The sequence below is a fragment of the Lissotriton helveticus genome, chromosome 10 (assembly GCF_964261635.1).
Source record: "Lissotriton helveticus chromosome 10, aLisHel1.1, whole genome shotgun sequence".
Lineage (NCBI taxonomy): Eukaryota > Metazoa > Chordata > Amphibia > Caudata > Salamandridae > Lissotriton > Lissotriton helveticus.
Genome location: NC_136071.1, coordinates 803,215,087 through 803,236,698, shown reverse-complemented (window position 1 = coordinate 803,236,698; position 21,612 = coordinate 803,215,087). Strand labels below are relative to the sequence as shown.

At 49.2% G+C, this 21,612-nt stretch overlaps 1 protein-coding gene across 1 annotated transcript in view; it reads right to left on the bottom strand.

Annotated features, from left to right (window-relative positions):
- MPP7 (MAGUK p55 scaffold protein 7) overlaps positions 1-21,612 on the bottom strand; it is a 1,171,941-nt gene that overhangs the window by 6,114 nt on the left and 1,144,215 nt on the right. The gene's annotated exons all lie outside the window — the stretch shown is intronic.

Here is a 21,612-nt window from a genome sequence, read left to right as displayed (position 1 = left end):
AAAAAGATGGAACAACCTTAGAGTATGCCCAAGAGTCAATATTAATGCTTGCTTTGGACAGCTTCTCTTCAACATTAAGTAACAGATCCTCACCTAAGCATTTTGAGTGATGCAACAATTTATGAACTAAATGCAGTCATAAAATACATCACACAAACTGGACATGTCTATATTCCTTAAGAGCAGAGCAAGATCAGGTGTTTTTAATAACACTTATAGTATCTGTGTGTCACACACTGTTATTTCAGCGGCAAGGGAGGGCCGGTTAATTTCCATGTTTTGTGCCAGCCCTGGAAAGTATGATCAGCTTGGCAGGCACACAGTATACCACAGCCAGCAGGTATTTCTGTGCCCAGAGCTTACATTCTGTTCTTTGAACGTTGTGGCAATTATATTTTTCAACAGATGTCTGCAAACAGAAGGAAACACCATTCTACTCTGTAGCAGCTACGAATTTAGAGGGCAAACTATTTACAAGATCTTCCTGACTTGAACTTGGAATGTGTTTCAGTATCTGGAATACCCGCCCAAAAGTGTATTCTCCTAAAGTGTTACACTATTTAAAGAGGAAAAAACTACCCTTGTTAGCAAATCCTGAACAGAGATGTACACAGTAGCATTTGTAAATGCTACTGTGGATATGAAAAACAGGAAATATGTCAGCTGAAATTAACAACGTTGAATGGAAATGATTGAATCAACATGAACTACTCGTAACTCCCCTGCCCACGTTCTATTTTACAGCTTTTATCTCATTCAAGCCATTACAAACCCAGACCAACCCTTGCAGTGCTATCCATTGTTGGGAGTATTGAAAATTGCTAAGTATGTTTATGAACCTGTACATAGACATTGCATGCCAGCACCTTCATATCAGGTAGCTGGTCCCTATTGGGAATAGCACAGTCGAGCTAAGAATGGAATGCACCCAAAGAAATTTCCAGACGTCTCAAGAGATTTAAGTCTTTACGCCAAACACTTGTGTGATCACTCTGCTGCAACACTAACATCTCATTATTGCACTACTACCTCACAGAACCAAACTGCAATTACTGCAGCTCTACTCCCACAACACTACGATCCCTCCACTAAAACGCTTGCTTTGCAAATCCGATTTCTGATAATCATACCTTATCCCCACACATTACCATTCCCTCTGCACTGTACTGCCGTGGTACTAGACTGCACTATCACCCACACCATGCTCTACTACCCCACATTACCACCTTAACCCAACACTACTATGGTACAAACCTTAACTACCACCCTCTGAGCACTCTGCTACAAGCGCAGTAAAAAACAAACACATTTGAATTAATATCACCACTATAGTAGTATGCTCCACTGCCCAAACTGACTATCACCCCACCACTGCACTGCCACTCCACTGTATCACCACCCTGCAGAACTCTATTAAAATTCGAGCACTGCTTCCCCCTCGCAGCACCAGCCAATAGCCCCTGCATTTACATCCCAGTGCCATGTAACTAGCTGCACGACCACCATGCAATCCCTACAAGTGAACTATCTTCCTCTCCACTGCTCCACCACCTTTTTACGACTATGCTATCACCTCCTACAAGTAAACCACCACCCACCATCAACAGCCACATCACATCAAGTCATTCCACCATAAAATCATCCATTAATGCACCGCTGTCAACATACTGCTATTAACAACAAACATAACGAACAACACAATCATATGAATGCTTCCAGCACCACATTATAAACCTGTACCACTCACCAGTACTGAACATCCAACTCAGAACATTTCTTTCTGCATCACCACACTATCATTGCACTACCACCCCTAAACAAATACCTTCCTATGGAAATGGATTTCGGTTTTACAGCTTTAATTCCATTACGATGGTTTTCAGGTGTGCCACAGTTTTGTTATATGTACAGAATGTTAGCGCTCTAGTAGTTCATTAAAACACTGTGTGAAGCTGAAGTAGAACACTGGGGTATCAACTGACAGGCTGCCGCTGTTGGATGTACTTGTTTTACTCAAAATATAAGACTTTCTTCTCACAGCGCTGAGGAAGATGGTGTGAACATACAGAAAATGTGCATTGAATTTTGCTTCTGGAGCATCTTCCATAACTTATGAGAGAAATTCGTAAGACAAAACAGTTTTATCTCAAACATACTTCATCAAAAATCAGCAGAGGACCAGCATTTTTCAAAGAGTAAAATCCCCTTTGAACGTACCACAAATTCCTACAATTATTATAACACTACTAACAAATGATTTATATGGTGATTAAAATCTGCTAGCAACATTTATATGTGTCCCTTTTTATCACGCGCTTAAATAGGCCTTCACTACACAAATTTCAATGAAAACCATGTTACCTGACTCCTGTAATGGCTGCCAGAAAATGTTGTCCATGTTGGGGCTGGACAATCAAGAGGAGACCCCTTTGGGACAACCCCTACATGCCCCTTAGGTCATGGCATGCTCACCCTACGCGATTATCATTTGTTTTATTCATTCTTAGGAGGCAGGGTTCATGTTCCTGAGTCCAGTAATAATTGGCAAAAACTATTGTTCAGATTGTGACCAGTCAATAGGTATTGGCTAGTCCCCTTTAAAGTGGCCATTCAGAGCATATCTGGACACCAAGAGACCAGATATCACTATCTTTTTAGTCCCTTCATGACCATCCTGTGCACCTCTTTAAACACAACTTTCTGGAAACTGGCTCAACAAATATACACCAAGTAATAAAAAGCACATTTTGAGAACTAACTTTTTGCCAAATTGGCAGCTGTCTTTTTCCGTATCACTTCCCAAAAGTTGTTATGGGAATTAACAAGGGAAATTAATGTTTTGTGAGCTTCCTTTTTCTTGTCCGAGAGCTTGATGGACCTCCGCTCTGGGTCCTCCACAACAGGATTTCAATGAGTGCAGCTGCCCACGAATGTGTGGTGTAACTGCTCCAATATAGCTGTGTGTGAGAGCCAGGCCAGCCCAAGGACGCGTCTGACTTAAGGCGGCGGCTGCAGTGAAGGTGGCTGCATGGGAGTAGGCAGTCCCCCTCTTAAAGCCATGCTCCAAGGAGCTCCTCACACAAGGATTGGTCCTCAGGCCGGCCCCTGCGTGTAGGCCGTTTCTAAGATATTGCTCGTGTGCTGTTCACGATGCAGCAGCGCCTCTGGACACGAGGAGTAGGTGATTTTTCAGCCGCGCAGCTCATGGCACAAATGCTGCCGAAATGAGAGTGCTGTCTGTACTCGTCCTGCACTCTGCTGGCAAGGACAAGGGGCATAAGCAGCCCTCCTTGAAGAGCACTGGGGCACACCAGCAAGGTGCAGACATGCAGGCAAGCACAAAGGGTCCTCAGAGCAGAGTGGCAGTCGCTATCTCAGGGCGGCATATCAGTACTACAGAGTAATCCAGTCCCATGGCAGTTCCTCCTGGCAGTCAAGCAGTCTTCTGGTACAAGTCCCACGCAGTGTCAAAAATCATGGGGTCACAGCTTCTGTACTTATACCCCTAAAGTCTTTGTTCTGGGGGCACTTCAAACAACCTTCAGAAGTGCACAACACCCACATTTAATTCCCAGTCCTAGCTCCAGACACACAACAGGGGGGCGGAGACAGCTTTGTGAAAGGCAGGCACAGCCCTATTCATGTGCAGGTGACAACTCCTACCACCACTCTGAATGCAGCCGAGGACTATGCAGTCCAATAGGAGTTACCCAGGAAAGGCAGGACACACCACAACCCCCCTTGTGCTTCTGCAGTGGCAAATGCCTGAGAAAGGTTTGAAAGGCTACTTCAGTGAGTGGCGCAATCAGCGCTGCAGGCCCGCTATTAGCATTTAATTTACAGGCCCTGGGTATACAGAATACCACCATAAAAAGCACTTAAAGGTCAATTAAATAGGTCAAACAGGTGCAGAGCAATCTTACCATGTTTGCAGGAGAGAGCACGTGCACTTTAGCACTGATCAGCAGTGGTGAAGTGCCCAGAGTCGTAAAGCCAACAAAAACAGGTCAGAAAAAATACAGGAGGAGCAAAACATTCTGGGAAAACCCTGGAAAAAGGGTCAGGTCCAACAGGAACAGGTCACCAATTCATGTTTGGTGTCTTTGGAACTATAATGGTAAAGTCGGGTTTTAAAGCACAAGTTACTACTTGTGTAACAATATATCTGTAAGAGACATTAGTTAGTGATAGATTCCTTACCTTAGAATATCCCCAGGCGTCAGACTGGATCCGGAAACTTTTGCGTAGCAGTACCCGTAGCCGCCTGACATATGTCCTGCAAGGGGACTCCCCGGCCAGTAGTAGCCGCCGTGGCCCGAGTGGAATGGGCCCTCAGCCCAACAGGAGGTTCCTTCTTAGCCAAAGAGTAGCACGTTTTGATGCACAACACAACACGACCCACCGAGAGATGGTCCGTTTGTGCACCGCCCGTCCCTTTTTAGCGCCCACGTAACCAACAAAGAGTTGGTCATCCACCCGGAACTGGTGTGTGCGATCCAGATAGTATGAGAGCGCACGTTTTGGGTCCAGATGGTGAAGCCTCTCTTCCTCTTTTGCGGGATGCGGAGGCGGAAAGAAGGTGGGCAAGGTGATGGACTGCCCAATGTGGAAGGCTGTGACTACCTTGGGCAGGAAAGAGGGTCTTGTCCGCAACACAACCTTGTCCGGACGGACAGAAAGGAAAGGAGGTTTAGAGGAAAGAGCCTGGAGCTCACTCACTCTCCTGGCAGAGGTGATGGCAACCAGGAAAGCAGTCTTAAGTGTAAGAAGACGGAGAGGACAGTTATGAAGCGGCTCAAAAGGAGCGTACATCAGGTAAGTCAGAACCAGGTTCAAGTCCCACTGGGGCATCACAAAAGGAACAGGGGGAACATATGAGTGATGTCCTTCAAGAATCTGTTAACAATCGGGGACTTGAACAACGAAGGCTGATCAGGTAGCCTCAAGAAGGCGGAAAGGGCAGAAAGGTAGCCCTTGATAGTGCCCAGAGAAGAGCACTGCTGGGCAAGAGAAAGCAGGAAGAGGAGAACCTTAGAAAGGGGGGTAGAGAGTGGATCCACAGCCTTTGCTGTGCACCATGCCACAAATCTGTTCCACCTGCAGGCGTATACCGACTTTGTGGAGGGATGCCTGGCCGCCAGAATCACATTACAAACTTCAGGAGGCAAGTCAAATGGCCTCAACTGTCGCCGCTCAATCTCCAAGCATAGAGGTGGAGACTGGACAGGTTCGGGTGGAGGACCGTCCCCATCTCCTCCTGAAGAGACAGACGAATCGGGGGATCGACAGACATGCTGAGTAGCTCTGGATACCAATATCTTCGTGCCCAGTCCGGAGCCACAAGGATAACCTGGGCTCGGTCCCGCCTGATCTTCTTCAGCACTCTGGGCAGAAGTGGTATAGGCAGAAAGGCGTACAACAGACCTCAACTCCACTCACGATGAAAAGCGTCTCCGAGCGAGTGCCGCCTTGGAAATTCCAACGCGCAGAACTGATGACATTGCGCGTTCTCTTCTGTGGCAAATAGATCTAACCAAGGCTCTCCCCACTGCTGAAAGAGGCCTTGCACCACGTCAGAGTTCAGACGCCATTCGTGATCCATCATGCACCGACGGCTGAGTTCGTCCGCCCTGGCGTTCAGGGAACCTGCCAGGTGTTGAACCACCAGGGTCACGCCCTGATGTTCCAGCCACTGCCAGAGGCGCAGAGCCTCCTTGCATAGGGTCCACGACCCCACCCTGCCCTGTTTGTTGCAGTACCACATGGCGGTGGTGTTGTCCGTGAACACCTGCACTACACTGCTCCCGACAGAGGGGAGGAATGCCTTCAGTGCACGCCGGATCGCCCGCAGCTCCAGAAGGTTGATATGGAGTTGGGACTCCACCGGAGACCAGAGGCCTCTGATCTCCGCCTCTCCCATGTGGCCTCCCCAACCCTAGAGGGACGCGTCCATCACAACTACGTGCTCCGGTTGGGGTAGGGAGAGGGATCTGCCGCTGACCCAATCGCGGTCCGTGAGCCACCACTGCAACTGTCTTGCAGTGACCTCCGAGATCCAGACATGGTCAGACTAGTTGCCCTGATGCTGGACCCACTAAAACTTCAGGTCCCACTGCAGAGCCCGCATCCGCCACCGGGCGTGATGCACCAGAAGGTTGCAGGAGGCCATCAGTCCCAGAAGCCGCACCGTCAACCTGACAGAGACTCGGGATAAAGGCTGAAAGATCGGAATCAGAGCCTGAATATCCCAAACCCGCTGTTCGGGAGGATAAACCCGAAACTGCGCCAAGTCTAGAACCGCTCCGATGAAGAGGAGCTTCTGAGAGGGACACAGGTGTGACTTCGGCACATTGATGGAGAACCCCAGCAGGTGCAGGAGGTCGGCCGTAGTCTGGAGGTGGCTGACGACTGTCTGGGGCGAGCCCGCCTTCAACAACCAGGCGTCGAGGTAGGAGAAGACTGAAACCCCTAACTTGCGCCGATGAGCTGCGACCACCGCCATCACTTTCGTGAACACCCGTGGGGCGCTGGTAAGGCCGAAAGGGAGCACGGTAAACTGAAAGTGCTCGTGGCCTACCGTGAACCGCAGGTAACGCCGGTGGGCCGGCAGGACGGGGATGTGGAAATAGGCGTCCTGCAAGTCCAACGCTACCATCCAGTCTCCTGGGTCTAGGGCAGCTAATACCTGAGCCAAAGTCAGCATCTTGAACTTCTCCTTCCGGAGGAAGCCGTTGACGTTCCGTAGGTCCAAGATAGGGCATAGGCCTCCTTTGCCCTTCTTGGGTACCAGAAAGTAGTGGGAGTAATAACCACACCCTACTTCTGGCCCAGGAACGCGCTCGATGGCCCCCTTGGCCAAGAGGGCCGTAAGTTCCTCTTGCAGAAGTTTCAAGTGATCCCTCGACACGCGGTGGTACTGAGGTGGCATGGCTGGAGGGGACGCCTCGAAGGGGAGGGAGTAGCCTCTTCAGACGATTTGCAGCACCCACCGGTCCGATGTGGCAGTGCGCCAGTGGTGGTGGTGATGGCGGACCCTGCCCCCCACTGGCGTCACATGGGCCTGAAAGCACGCACCAGGAAGGTTTTGAGGCGAATGCTGCAGGGGCAGGTGTGTACTGGCCTCGCCGTTGTCCCCCACCGCCGCCACGGCGGTTTCCACGCCCTCCACCGCGCTGGATGGAAGTCTGCGGCCCGTGGCTGGCAGGATGCGTGGGGGCGCCCCTTTCTTGGCCACGAAAGGCAGCCGATTGCTGGTGCGGGCCGAGAGGCCCAAGGACTTGGCCGTAGCCCTTGAGTCCTTAAAGGGCTCAAGCGCATTGTCTGCCTTGTCGCCAAAGAGGCGACTGCCATTGAAGGACTGGACTTTTAAGTACCAGCGGTGCCAGGGAACAACATCTGAACCTTCGTAGGATACCTGTTCGGCGCACAAGTGACAGAGACACGGGACACTTCCTTCGGCGTCAAAGATCAGCGTTTATTACTGCAGGGATGCAAAAGTCATGGGAAGTACAACAGAGTGTAGGTTCCAAGAGCCTGCTTCAAATTGTAAATGTGGATCACTCCTTTTATACACATTTTCAGCATTCAATAACGTAACGAACAAAAGGTTACAACTCAGTTCCCACAATAAACTTAAAAGGGCTTCATTCATGGTGTCGGAAACCCGGAACATAATCACAGTAACATTTGTCGGTTCCCAACTGTAAAAGCACATTATCCTGCTGCTATGCACATTCCACTCTAGTTGTAAAAGGACGAGAGTAAGAGACAGGAACAGGTGCAAGGAAGTCAGACAACAGAAGAAGAAGGAGTGTGGAGGTAATATCGGAAGCGCAATCCCAGGATCAAAGGATTCGAGCCGAGCGCATGCAAGGCTGAAACAATAGGCCAACGTGGGAAGATTACCCAGCTGCGGAGCCATCTGTCTCTGCCGTGTCATCCCCCAGTCTTGGGAATCACAGGGTCATGAGGCGGACATTTGCCTGTTCGCTGACTACGTGAGGGCAAGAAACAAAATGGATGCCGTATCTAAAATGGAACCCGAGGGTAAAAATGAAGAAACCTGTAAATAAGACGAACCCTTCTAAGTAGCGTATCGAAAATGCGTACACCTATTAATCTCGTCATTTACGGTTCATCGATATCACCCTCGCTAGCATCGTAACGGTTCTCATTGCTCCTCACCATCAAACGCCATGTCCATAAGGGTGTTTTGGACATCAGCCGAAAAGTTGGCGGACCTCAACCAGGCGCGGCGACGAATCGCCACCGTCGTTGCCATCGCTCTGCCCAGTGAGTCCGTGGTATCCAGCCCATACCGGATAGAATACCGCGCTGCATCTCGACCCTCCGCAAGGGCTTGGGCGAGTTTAGTCCGGACCTCCTCCGGGCTTTGTGGCAGCACGTCCACGACCGTGTCCCACAGAGAGTGGGTGTAACAGCCCAAGAGGCATGCGGTGTTGACTGACCGCAATCCCAAACCCAGGGAGGAGAGTACCTTCTTTCCGTATTGCTCATACCTCTTGGATTCCCGATCAGGGGGAGCCTCCGGGAATGCGGTCTGGGAGTTAGAGGCCTGGATGACCAGACTCTCGAGAGTGGGGTGGGTGGACAGGAAGCAAGGGTTGCACGGAGCCGGGCGGTGGCGCCTGGCCACGATACTGTCTACAGGCTGACCTGTAGCAGGCTTGGACCAAGTGCCCAGAAGAACGTCTGACAAGGCCTCAATAAACGGCAGCAGAGGCTCGGCCGAGCTTGCCTGCGGCTTAAGGACCTCAGTGAGGAGGTTAGTCCTCACAGCCGCGACGGGGAGCTCAAGGCCCAAGGCTTTGGCAGCCCGCGTCAGCACCACACTATAGGTAGCCCCCTCCTCCGTAGCCACGGTAGGAGGGGAGACAAAACCAGTTTTGGGCGGAGTGTCCAGACCACTTGCCTACCCAAGCTAACCTGTCCAGTCCTGAGAAAACTGGCACTCACGTGCCATAGGGCCGGGTCGTAGAAATAGAAATCTCCAAGCGGCGTCGAATGCAGCGCCGCTCCGACGTCGGACACCAATCGAGGGTTGGACCAGGGACGGCGACATCCTGGGACGGCGCCGGGGGCGACACCTGGGGGCCGCGCCGGCGTGGTCGTAAGGTCGACCGGCGTCGACCTGGGTTTGGAACCGGACCCGGCGGGACCCTGCGGCGTCGGGACCGAAGTCGCAGACGGCGCCGGGGCCGAAGCACCCGACGGCACCGGGGCCTAAGCAACCGGCCCGCGTGGGGACCCAGTCGGGACCGCTGGGCCCGGAGGCGCAGCGGAACCCGACGGAGGAGTGAGCGACCTCATGTCCATGAGAAAGGCCTCGATCTCCTCCGGCGTCGAGTCCTGCCCAGTGACCGACGGGTGTGGAGCAGGCCGCCACGCCTGCGGCTCCGGAGGAGCCCCGAGGGCGGTGTCGCCCGAACCCCCGGCCACGTCGCGCGAGCTTCGGGGGGAGTCAGAGGAGCGATGACGCCTCTTCGACTTCTTATACCTCTTACCTGAGGACTTCGAGTCCGAAGACTGGTGACGACTCCGACCCCGCGACCGGTCCCTCGACCTCCTCGCGGACCGGACCTCAAGCGGCGCGGGCCGACGGCCGAAGCTCGAGTCGCTTGCGGGACCGCTCCCGTCTAGCTTTGGACGTCAGGGCCCGGCAGTCGGAGCAGGACTTGTCGTCGTGGTCGGGGCCCAGACAGTGAAGGCACCGGCGATGGGGGTCGGTAACCGACATCAGTCGGTTGCAGTCGACGCAGGGTGTGAACCCGGGCATCCCTACCGGCACCGTCGGAGTCAAAGACTTCGAAAAATGATCAAAAAAGGATTGAAAAGGTTAGTCAAAAATTTACTAAGGGTACCACTTTTTCCGGATCTGCGCTTGCTGGCGCGGAAAAAAGAAGAACTGACGTCAGCGCGCGAGGGCGGCGTCTAAGTACTCCGGCGACATCATCCCGGCGCCAACGACGCAGACGACGGACGCGGAGCCGCAGACGACGCCTACGGACGCGCAAGGGTACTGCTACGCAAAAGTTTCCAGATCCAGTCTGACGCCTGGGGATATTCTAGGGTAAGGAATCTATCACTAACGTATCTCTTTCAGATCCACTATTTTGAAAATGGCACTTTTAGAAAGTTGGTGTTTTCCTACCTTAAACTCAAAAAGGTTTGGGAGGTACCCTAGTACTTGGAAAAGGGATGGGTATAGATGCTGAAACAAACACAAAGTTCCCATCTCCTACTCTGAAAGCATGAGGATATGATCCTTTAATTAGATTGGTTAACTTAGTTATAGTAAGGCCATACACTGAGATATAATAAGACAAATGTTACCAGGTTCCTAAATTTACAGGCAAAAATATATAAAATCATACATAGAATAATCAATTTCTAAGCAAACATATTTTATTCAAAAGATCATGTTCTATACAATTGATATTGACAAAGTTAAAAACACATTAAAATCATATACTATAAAAGGAAAACAATACATGCAATAAATACATGAAGAACAATGGTCTGACGGTCATTTGGTACCTGTAGCCTGCCTCTGGGTCACACGACTGGGAGTAGCTGACAGTTGGGCTTTGTGTATTTCTCCTAGACAGGCACACACAATAGAGAGAGTAGGTGTGCCTGGATGGGCCAAAACTGGCAGGGTGGGGGAAGCTGAGCACAATCCTACTTACGCTTGAAAAGGCTGTGTTCTGCCTCCACCAAAGGACTGCATACCCCTGTAGATAATCTGCAGCTGGACAGGGGAGGCAATAATCCTGTGCACTTCAAGAGGAAACCTCTAGAAGCTTCTCCCACTTCAAAGGAAGGCCCAGGATTAAATATTGAACCTCAGACACCAACCCTTCAGTACACTTCTGGACTTGTTGATACTCTGCCAGGAAGAACTGCTGTGCTGCCTAAAAGGACTTCTGTGCTGCCTGAAAGGACGGCCACTTTGCTGGACTGCTGCTTTGAAGGGCTGCTGCCCTTCTGTGCTGACCTGCTGCCCCCTTGCCTTGGTTAGAAGGACTGGACATCCATCTGTTGAAACCAGGGCCCCAAAGAGACTTCTACGGCTAGTTGGCTGGCCTCCAGACTAGAGCCTCAGGGACAGAAGGCCCCAACAACCTTGAACTCAGCACCTCGACTCTGCCATCTGTAAGTCCTATCCTGCCAAGTGGCGCCACCCCAGTCCTAGACCCTTGGAAGTAGGCCTAAAGATGCTTGGTCGGCCCACCTGTGCTCCTCTGCTGCATGGCGCAATCCCGAGCAAAACCGATGCATGGCCTCTGCTGCGAGGGTTCACTCATAAAATATAATGGGGTGGCCCAGTACCCCTCAGAACCTAAGCGTCTAGAAAATATACTACAACTGGTTCTGTCGGGTGAAAAATGTCTTTACAGTTCCATCAATAAATGTACAGAAATAAAGGAAACACAAATGGATGAAGTCAATCAAAGTTAGTATATTGTAATCTTTTTTTCTTTTTGTTTTTACGGTTTTTGTCACAAAATTGTAGGCTGTCGAGAGAAAATACTCGTAATTGAAAAAGGCGAAAAGGTGACTTATGAGTGAATAAGTGATCTAAAAGAACAAGGTGTTGTGAGTGAAGAGAATATGTACAGTGCTATACAAAACAATATATAAAATGTTGAGATCAAATGGACATCCGTCTCCCTAGACATATGAATCTCCAATGAACCCACTATACATTCTGTTATTATGTGTGGGATGGAAAATGTAGGGTATGGATTGTCGGGATATTTCGACATTTCGTCCCAGGGCAGTGCGTGATTGCAACAGAGTGACAGTGAGTCTTCTTCAGGACAAGGGAGGACAGCCAGTAGAAGTGGTAAGGGGTACCACTTGGAGTCGTATTTGATTATAAGGAAATATAACAAAAGGGGGGAGAGAGAGAAAAGTGGATCCAGTCTCCCTAGGCATCATGAATAAACAAAGTAGAATCCACTTGGAGGGTGGCAGTGGTCCCTAACGTGATGGGGAACACACAGTGTTGTTTAAATGCCCCTCTCACACCAACAGGCCCCTTGGTGTCATGCTTCATCATCGGGGCCTTCGCACCCCTCTACGGAATGCGGCGTGCTACGACAAACGACTACGTAGGAGCACTTGGTAGTGAACTATGTGAGGGTGTGTGTATATTAAAGGGTGTGAGTGAGGTGAGGTGAAAAAAGGTGAGTAAAAAATACCTGGCACACAGGAAACAATTATTTATTCTGTCCTTGGCTGGTATTAATAAAAGGTGCAGAATCTGGTTGAAAAAATACGTACTAGGGTATATCAACCATTAACAGTGTCAACATGTTTCGGAGCACAAGGCTCCTTCAGGACGAGGATATGCACTTTATCCTCACCTTACTCACATGAAATGTGAAAGTGTTTGAAAAAGATTTTATAAAAATGAAATGTGTAATATACCTATCAATGTTTAATATGGAAAAGGTATGTTCGTTGCGCCCAATTGGCGTTTGAAAAAAACCTGTGAAAGAAAGACATAATAAATATACTAGTCGGACGTCCAGGAACATAGTAAACATGCTAGTCGGATGTCCAGGAACTGAGGAAAAAGTATTTCTTTCCTAATCAAATAAGGGTAAGTTACAGAACACAAATGGGGCTCTGGTACCCTGTGAAAAAAAGACACTTTAAGAGGGACATATAAAACATACATAAACACACATACATGTAATCTCCCTGATATGAATGGAGGGAAAAAGATTTGCAATAGTGAAGGCTTACTTATGTTCAAAAACTCGGATGGCCTCATGAGCCTATGAGTGGTATTGGGGGTATCTCTTCGTTGCCCAGTAAACAACCTAAAAGATAGTAAAAGCTGCATTGTAGGTAGTGAAGCAGAGATCAATAAAAAAATGATAAGGCTACTGATGCGTGAGGCGCATTCTCGTTCTCTGGTCTCCCTACTCACGGTAACTGCATGGATCAATCGCCTGCCTTCCCCTCAACGCTGCTCCGGTGAAGTGAGCCATTGGTGGAGAGGCTCGCTTTTTATACTCTATGGTTTGGTAATTAGTTGAGGCAGATTGGATAATGAATAACGGAAGGATGCCCAAATAAGGCCAAAATACCCCTATCGTTTCCGGTATTCACGTGGTCTCCGAGGGATTGTGCTGGACATGATTGCGCTGGCTCGGGGATTGTGCATCGTGAGATGCGCATGCGTCAAACCAGATCAGTGCGTAGTGCGATGCGCATGCGTCAACCAGAATCGGCCAGCGCATGCGCGAAAGAGTAGTGCTGTGCTAGCGAGCATTTGCCGAGTCTGCTGACCGTTCTTTCTCAGCCGGTAGTTTTATATCACAATGTTCAAATTAGGAAAAACTAAGCAATGGTAGATTGAATCAGAAAAAAATAAAGCAATGGTAGATTGAATCAGAAAATAATTTTTCAGAATTTTTTTTTTGGGGGGAGTATAACGTATGGAGTGGCCCAACAGAGATTGTAAGGTGGCACAGAAATTTTTCAATTAATGGGGGGAGATATCCATAATGAAAAATTACGACAATAATCATTAAGTGTATTAAATGTACAAAACTACTCATCGGACAAATTGATCATGTGAGTAATCTGGTAGATCGAGACAGGTTGCAGAGATAGCCCCATGCTATGTTGGATGTCCCATAGTCACTCATCATACCATGCATACAGTATGCAAGGTTAGCGTAATTGGCTCCAAGGAATTGAGTCATTAAGCCCTGAGCTGTCGGTGCCCAGTCGGAACACCCAACGTTGCTCCTTTTCCAACAACCCTGTCTCTGAGGGCAGTTGTTCGATCACTGTCCATTGTAATTCATTGACACAGTGTTGAAGTTCCAGGAAGTGAGCTGACATTTTTGTAGTTGCCTTCTTGCATCTAATATTGCTTTTATGCTCATTAATGCTGACTTTGACTTGTCTCGTGGTCATTCCCACATACTCCTTTCCGCAAGGACATGTGATCAAGTAGACCACATTTTTACTATTACAGTTTGTAAACGTACGTTGTTCCCAACTGGTGCCATTGGCAAAGGTAAGGGTCTGGCTCTTTTTTGTAAGGTGACAACTGTTACAATTGCCACACGGATGGTGGCCCTTTATCCCCTGTAGTTTTGTTTGTTCCACTTTGTGTGGAGGAGGTCTTGTATGGACAAGAATGTCTTTCAGATTCCTACCACGTCTGTGGGCGAACATTGGTTTTTCAAGGGATAGTGTGCCACTTGTGAGTATGCGCCAATGTCTATTTACCAGTTTTGTCACTTGGTTGGTAACCGGGCTGTAGGTGGTGACACAGACCGTTCTACTCATCTGGTTATCACTTGTGGGTTTGTCTTCGAGGAGAGCGTCACGGTTGTTATTCCTAGCTCTTTTCATAGCTTTCTGGATAACAGGGTTGGGGTATTTTCTTTGTCTTAACTTAGTGCAAAGATCTTTAGCTTGACTTTTGTATTTCACCAGGTCGCTGCAGTTCCGACGTAGGCGGAGGAACTGTCCGTATGGAAGGTTCTCCCTCAGGTGACGTGGATGGAAGCTGTCAAACCTGAGGAGGCAGTTCCTGGCCGTTGGCTTAAAGTGGGTCTCTGTTTTGAGAAATCCTGCCTCATGATAGATGTTAAGGTCCAAGAAAACCATAGAACTGTTTGACATTTGGTGGGTGAACTTGAGGAAAGTGTTCTGATTGTTAAGCCATTGCATAAACTCTGTGATAGAACTCTCGTCCCCCTCCCAAATCACCAGGACATCGTCAATATAACGTCGCCAGGTGTTTATCCTCCTTCTGTAGGGGTTACTGGGGTGGAGGATTTTGGAGGACTCCAAGTGATGGACATAAAGTCCCGCCAGACTCGGGGCAAAGGTGCTCCCCATGCTGGTCCCATGGCTCTGCCAAAACAGGGTTCCTTCGTATTAAAAAAAGTTCTTTGTGAGAGCTAAGGAGATACACTCCATAACAACATCTCTTGGAGTTTGGTATTTCCAATGTGTGGAGTGGAGTACTTCTTCAATGATCAGAAGTGTCTCATCGTGTGGGAGGCTCGTATAAAGACTCTCCACATCCAGGCTGTTAGAAGCGGCTGTCTCTAGTTGGCAGAGGTATACACTTCTGACAAATAGGGACACACCTTTTCTAGTCAGGGCAAGGAGATCACACACTTAGATAACCCCTGCTCACCCCCTTGGTAGCTTGGCAAAGCAGACAGGCTTATCTCAGAGGCAGTGCGTTAAGCATTTATGACCACATACAGTAATAAAGTGAATACACTACAAATGGACACGACACAGTAGTATTATAAAAATAAGTATTTTTATATAAGGCTTAGCACAAGACCAAATAACGACAAAAATATACCACAGTCTCAATAAATACTCTTGGAAGGAAAAATAATAGTTCAAGCACGGTTTCTTCTTAGCACAAAAGTCTTTAGTATCAAAAGCAACTCTTCTTCTCTAAAACACAGTTCTTGGCAACAATGTAACCCACACGGGAGTCACACGACGTCGAGGCAAAGTTAATCCAAAGGTTCGGCGTCGACCGCGAGGAGCGCTACGTCGAGCCCGGAGTCGCACAGACCCCAACAACACAGTACCTTGGAAAAGTGAAGCACTCGATGATCAGCGGCGTCGAGATGTCCGGCGTCGCGTCTTCGGCGTCGATCGAGCCTCGGAGTCGGGGCGATCTGCAGCGGCGTCGACCGAAGTCAGGCGGGAGCAGCGCTCACGGGATGAAGCAGGATACGGCGTCGTCGATGTCGATGTTGCAAGAGTGAGCAGCGCTCACGGCGTCGAGAGGGCTCGAAGTCGATGCGATCAGCAGCGGTGCAGACACGGGGTCACTTGGAGCTGGAGCCGAACTCACTACTCACTGGCGTTGCTGCTGGCGTCGATCGGGCCCGGCGGCCGGCGTCGAGCAAGCGGGACACTGGAGCCGTTACTCACGATGTCGAGCTGGATTCGGCGGCGCCCGTCGGCGTCGAGATGGCTGGATTCTTTCAGAGGTGCTGGATTCACAAACTCCAGCAAATAGCACTTTAACAGATGAAGTCCTTTAGCCCTGTGACTTCAACAGGAGACTGGCACTCTTCCAGCCCTTGGAGATTTTCTCAGCAAAGAGTGAGAGTACACACAAAAGTTCCTCTCTCCTGGTTCCTTGGCAAAAATAAAGAAGCAATGCAGGATTCCCCCAACAAACAGCACTCTGGCAGAAGGGGTAGGCAGTCCTTAGATCAGCAGGCTTCTTGTCCTTGGTTCAGGTTTCCTTGTCAGAAGTGATCTAAATTCTTGGTTCAGGGGTCCTTCTCTTATACCCCTTTTTGGCTTTGATCCCTTTGTCCATGCAGGGGAATTTCCCCCCATCCTGGGTTTGTTGTGGGTGTTGCCAGGCCAGAGCACCTGGCCTATTCACTGGGCAGGGCAGAGTCCTCAGCCGCTCAGCAGGAGCGGAGCCAGCATTGTCACTGGCAGGGGCAGGGCCATCAGCTGCCCGGCAGGAGGCGGGCCAGGAAAGTCCCAGGCAAGCACAGAGTCATCAGTCGCCTGGCAGGGGGGCGGAGCCAACATTGTATCAGGCAGGGCAGGCTATCAAGAGCTACTCTTCCCCTACTCTCAATGCAAATGCCCCACTCATCCCACACTGACTCATTCAGACTCTCTGGAGCCACCCAGCTCCTGTCACACACACACCAGAACCAGCAGAGACCGGTAGACAGTTAGACAAGAAAATAGCTACTTTCTAAAAGTGCTATTTTCAAACACAGAGTCCAAAAACCATCCACACAAACGGATGCGTTATTAAACCCTGAGTTCAGGGATACCAAACTCGACATTGCACCATGCTCCCCGAGCCCGCTAGGATTATAACATTAATAATCCTGGCAGCCCATTCTAACTGATGGAGAGCAGGCTACCTTACAATAGTGAAAAACGACTATGGATGTAATTCACTATTAGGACATGCCAACCTTGTCAGGCTTGTCCTACCTTATGCTTACAATGCACCCTGCCCGTGGGCCTACCATAGGGGTGACTAACATGAAGTTAAGGGAAGGTTTAGGGACTGGCAAGTAGGTGTACTTGCGCAGTCCTCGTGACAGTCAGACTGCACGTGGTCTGGCAATGGCAGACCTTCAGACATACTTTTACTAGGCCGCTCTTGTGGGTGGCACAACATGTGCTGCAGGCCCACTAGCAGCATTTGTATTTACAAGCCCTGGCACTCCTGGTGCACTCGACTAGGGACTGATAGTAAACCAAATAAGCCAAACATGGAAGTAAATCAATACAGCAATTTCACATAGGGAGCACTTGCACTGTGACACTGATCAGCAGTGGCACAGTGCCCAAAGCATATACCAGCAAAAACATCGTAAACAGAGGAGGCAAACAGAAAAAATGGAGGAGAGACTCATGCCAATGATGCCAGGTCTAACACAGGCTCAGAAGCATTTGTGACTCGGGGTCAAAAGGGTAATTCTGCAATAGTTGGAGCACCGCCTTTGTATCTCTTAGATATGTGTCTGTGGCCTGCACAAGGGGCCTCAAAAATGCATCGGCAAATTTTGATAGTGGTTCCAGAATGGATGAGATGCCAGATACAATCGGGCGTCCTGGCGGGTTCTCAAGGTTCTTATGCACTTTGGGTATAGTGTAGAAGTATGGCGTACGAGGGTTTTTTTGAACCAAAAATTCGGATTCTTTTTTGGAGAGCCAATCATGTGCAAGGGCCTCCTCAATCATTCCTTCTATTTTTACTCTCAGGGACTCAGTAGGATCTACAACCAGGACTTGATAGTTTCTGTTGTCAGATAAGAGTCTTCTACATTCCTTGTCATAGGCGGTGGTGGTTTGAACAACCACAGCTCCCCCCTTGTCAGCTGGTTTTATAGTTAGGTATTTGTTGAGTCTGAGTTCCCTGACAGCTTCATTTTCCAGTTTACTGATATTTTGGAACACTCTTTGCTTAGTGTCCAAATTCTTTAGTTCCTGCATGATAGCTTTTTCTAAAGCCAATACTTCCACTGGAAGTTGGCTGTCCAATGGTGTGAAGTTAGACTTAGGTCTCAACCCTGTATCTGAGATCTCTAAAGATGGTTCTTTATCCTTAAAGAAAGCCCTCAATTTAATACTTCTTATGAAGTCATGCATTTCTTTGTGCAGCAAAAAGATGTCTGGTTTGTTGGTTGGGACATACCCTAAGCCTTTGTTCAGTACCTTGTGTTGTACCTCAGTGAGGGGCCAAGGGGTTATGTTAATAACTAGGTCCCCCTCTTGCTCATGGATGCTCGGTTCGCTGTCATACTCCTGGTTAGGACCCTGGGGTCTGTTCCGTCTGCGGGTTGCCAGCTCACATTGTTGCCCTTCCTGTTCCTTCCTCTGTTCGATCCCTGGCCCCAGGCTAAAAAAGGCTGAGCATTTTGGGCTACATTGGTTTGTTCCGGGACCCATTGTGGATACATTTGCCCCATTGGTGGAGGGACAAATTGATATGGTGGGAACTGGAAATGGTTCTGATAGGGACTGAACTGGGGTCCCTGAAAACCTCTCCACCCTCGCTGGCGGGGAAATTGAGATCTCTGCTGTTGATAACCACCCCTCTGTTTTCTTTGTTGATCTTCTTTGTGATCTTTGCACTAAGTTAAGACAAAGAAAATACCCCAACCCTGTTATCCAGAAAGCTATGAAAAGAGCTAGGAATAACAACCGTGACGCTCTCCTCGAAGACAAACCCACAAGTGATAACCAGATGAGTAGAACGGTCTGTGTCACCACCTACAGCCCGGTTACCAACCAAGTGACAAAACTGGTAAATAGACATTGGCGCATACTCACAAGTGGCACACTATCCCTTGAAAAACCAATGTTCGCCCACAGACGTGGTAGGAATCTGAAAGACATTCTTGTCCATACAAGACCTCCTCCACACAAAGTGGAACAAACAAGACTACAGGGGATAAAGGGCCACCATCCGTGTGGCAATTGTAACAGTTGTCACCTTACAAAAAAGAGCCAGACCCTTACCTTTGCCAATGGCACCAGTTGGGAACAACGTACGTTTACAAACTGTAATAGTAAAAATGTGGTCTACTTGATCACATGTCCTTGCGGAAAGGAGTATGTGGGAATGACCACGAGACAAGTCAAAGTCAGGATTAATGAGCATAAAAGCAATATTAGATGCAAGAAGGCAACTACAAAAATGTCAGCTCACTTCCTGGAACTTCAACACTGTGTCAATGAATTACAATGGACAGTGATCGAACAACTGCCCTCAGAGACAGGGTTGTTGGAAAAGGAGCAACGTTGGGTGTTCCGTCTGGGCACCGACAGCTCAGGGCTTAATGACTCAATTCCTTGGAGCCAATTACGCTAACCTTGCATACTGTATGCATGGTATGATGAGTGACTATGGGACATCCAACATAGCATGGGGCTATCTCTGCAACCTGTCTCGATCTACCAGATTACTCACATGATCAATTTGTCCGATGAGTAGTTTTTTTTTTTTTTTTTGGTTAAAAACTTTTATTGAGCAACAAAATCAGGGTTACAGAGACGGGCCTACAACCTCGCGGGCTGGCCGCTAAAATCAAGGCACAATGTGGGAAAAACACTTGCGGCCACTCCGGAGGTCAGGCACAAATCGGATACAAAATGTCGCCCAAAGTATAAAACAAGATAAGGCATTTTTCTTTTTTATACACACCAAAAAAACAACAAACAACAAGAAAGGCGAATGCATAATAAACGGAGTCAGCCCAGAAGGAGGAGGGGAAACCCACTAATCAGGAATATGAAATCATAATCAGTAGGACAAAGCAGGGTGGGGGGGACAGCGGGGAGGACAGGCAAATCAAAGGACAGTATACGAAATTTCAGGAACGCCAGCCTAGGGCGATAAGGTAACATCGGGGGTTCAACCAATGGAGGAGCACAAATATCTCCGCGATAGGCGTTCCACTGACTCCAGATCTTCGTCCATGCCCTAGGTCTGCCCCTGGCTGTATAGACCGTCTTTTCGCGGAACATAGACCAGTCCATGTTTTCCTCCCACACAGAGGCAGTGGGGGGCCTGTACGAGCCCCAGAGTTGCGCTATGTCCCGCTTCGCAACCATATATCTCAGGGTCGCCCATCTGGTCTGGGCCACCGAATAGTCGGTAGGTTCCCACACGTTCAACAGGCATCTCCGGGCCTCAGGCACTAGGGCAATGCCAGTCACATCAGCCATCACCGCAAGTACCTCAGTCCAGTAGGCAGCCACCCTCGGGCACTCCCAGATAATGTGAAGAAATGTAGCACTCATCCCGCATCCACGCTTGCATAAACCATCCGGGGAAAAACCCATCACAACCAAACGAGGACCAGTAACATACACCCGGTGGAGGATCTTGAGCTGAACCAGACAGAGACGGGCAGGAATGGCGACCACTTTCGGAGAAGATAGTGCCGACTGCCAATCCTCGTCATCCAATTCCAGCCCGTCGCCGACCCAAGCCTCCCTAAGTCGGACAAGCAAGTCAGCGCGATTGTGAATCAGCTTCTTGTAGATCAAGGAGATAGTGCTATCGGGGAGGTGGCCATCCAGGATACGATCTTCGAGGGGGGAGGACTCAGGGATGGCGGCACCAGAAGTCAGAACAGAAGCAAGGGCATGGCGGACCTGCAAATATCTAAAAAATTCCCTATCACTCAAGTCATAATCATTCCGAAGGGCCTCGAAGGACTTCACCACTCCATTCGTACATACGTCACCCACTCTACTTATTCCAATCATATCCCAGCGGTCAAAACCCTTCGTCGTCCAAAGACATCCCAGACGCTCGGATGCATAAAGCGGAGTCGCCAGTGTCATGCGATCCTCCCATCCCAGGCTTACATTCGCAGCGCGCCACACACTAACCGCAATCCTGGTCGGTCCCGTAAGATGGCGCCCAGCCGACCTGGAGTAAAGCGCTCTATTAAAGTCCCCTCCCGGCAGTTGGAGTCTATCCATTTCAAAGGCCGGATCCCGACCCGGGGAGTACATTGAGTGGTTAATGGCAGACAGTTGGGTAGCCCAATAATATCTCCTGATATCAGGAAGTGCTATGCCCCCGTCATACCAAGGGATGGTAAGCTTCGCAAGGGCGATACGCGGACGCCCGTCCCAAATCAGCTGCCTTTGTAGACTCTCGACCTCTCGAAAATAGGTAGCGGGGATGTCATCATAGGAATTCTGGAGTGCGTAAAGGAATCGCGGCAAGGACATCATCTTGAAAAGGGCAGCTCTGCCCAGCGGAGACAGAGGCAATTTACGCCAGCGAGCCACGTCCAGCCTCTCTAAGAAGCGGGGGAAGGAGATTACGTTCAAACCGGAGCGACGAATCAAGTGTAATAAAAATCCCCAGATATTTGAAGCCAGACTGAACAACCTGGATAGGAAATCTATTCGGCAACGGGGGCAGAACACCCGAGAGAACATATACACAGGACTTAGCCCAGTTGATAATCAAACCAGAATTTTTACCAAACGAGGTGAGAACGTCGAATAAAACATTTAAAGATTTACACGGAGAAGTAAGGTAAAGAAGAATGTCGTCCGCGTAAA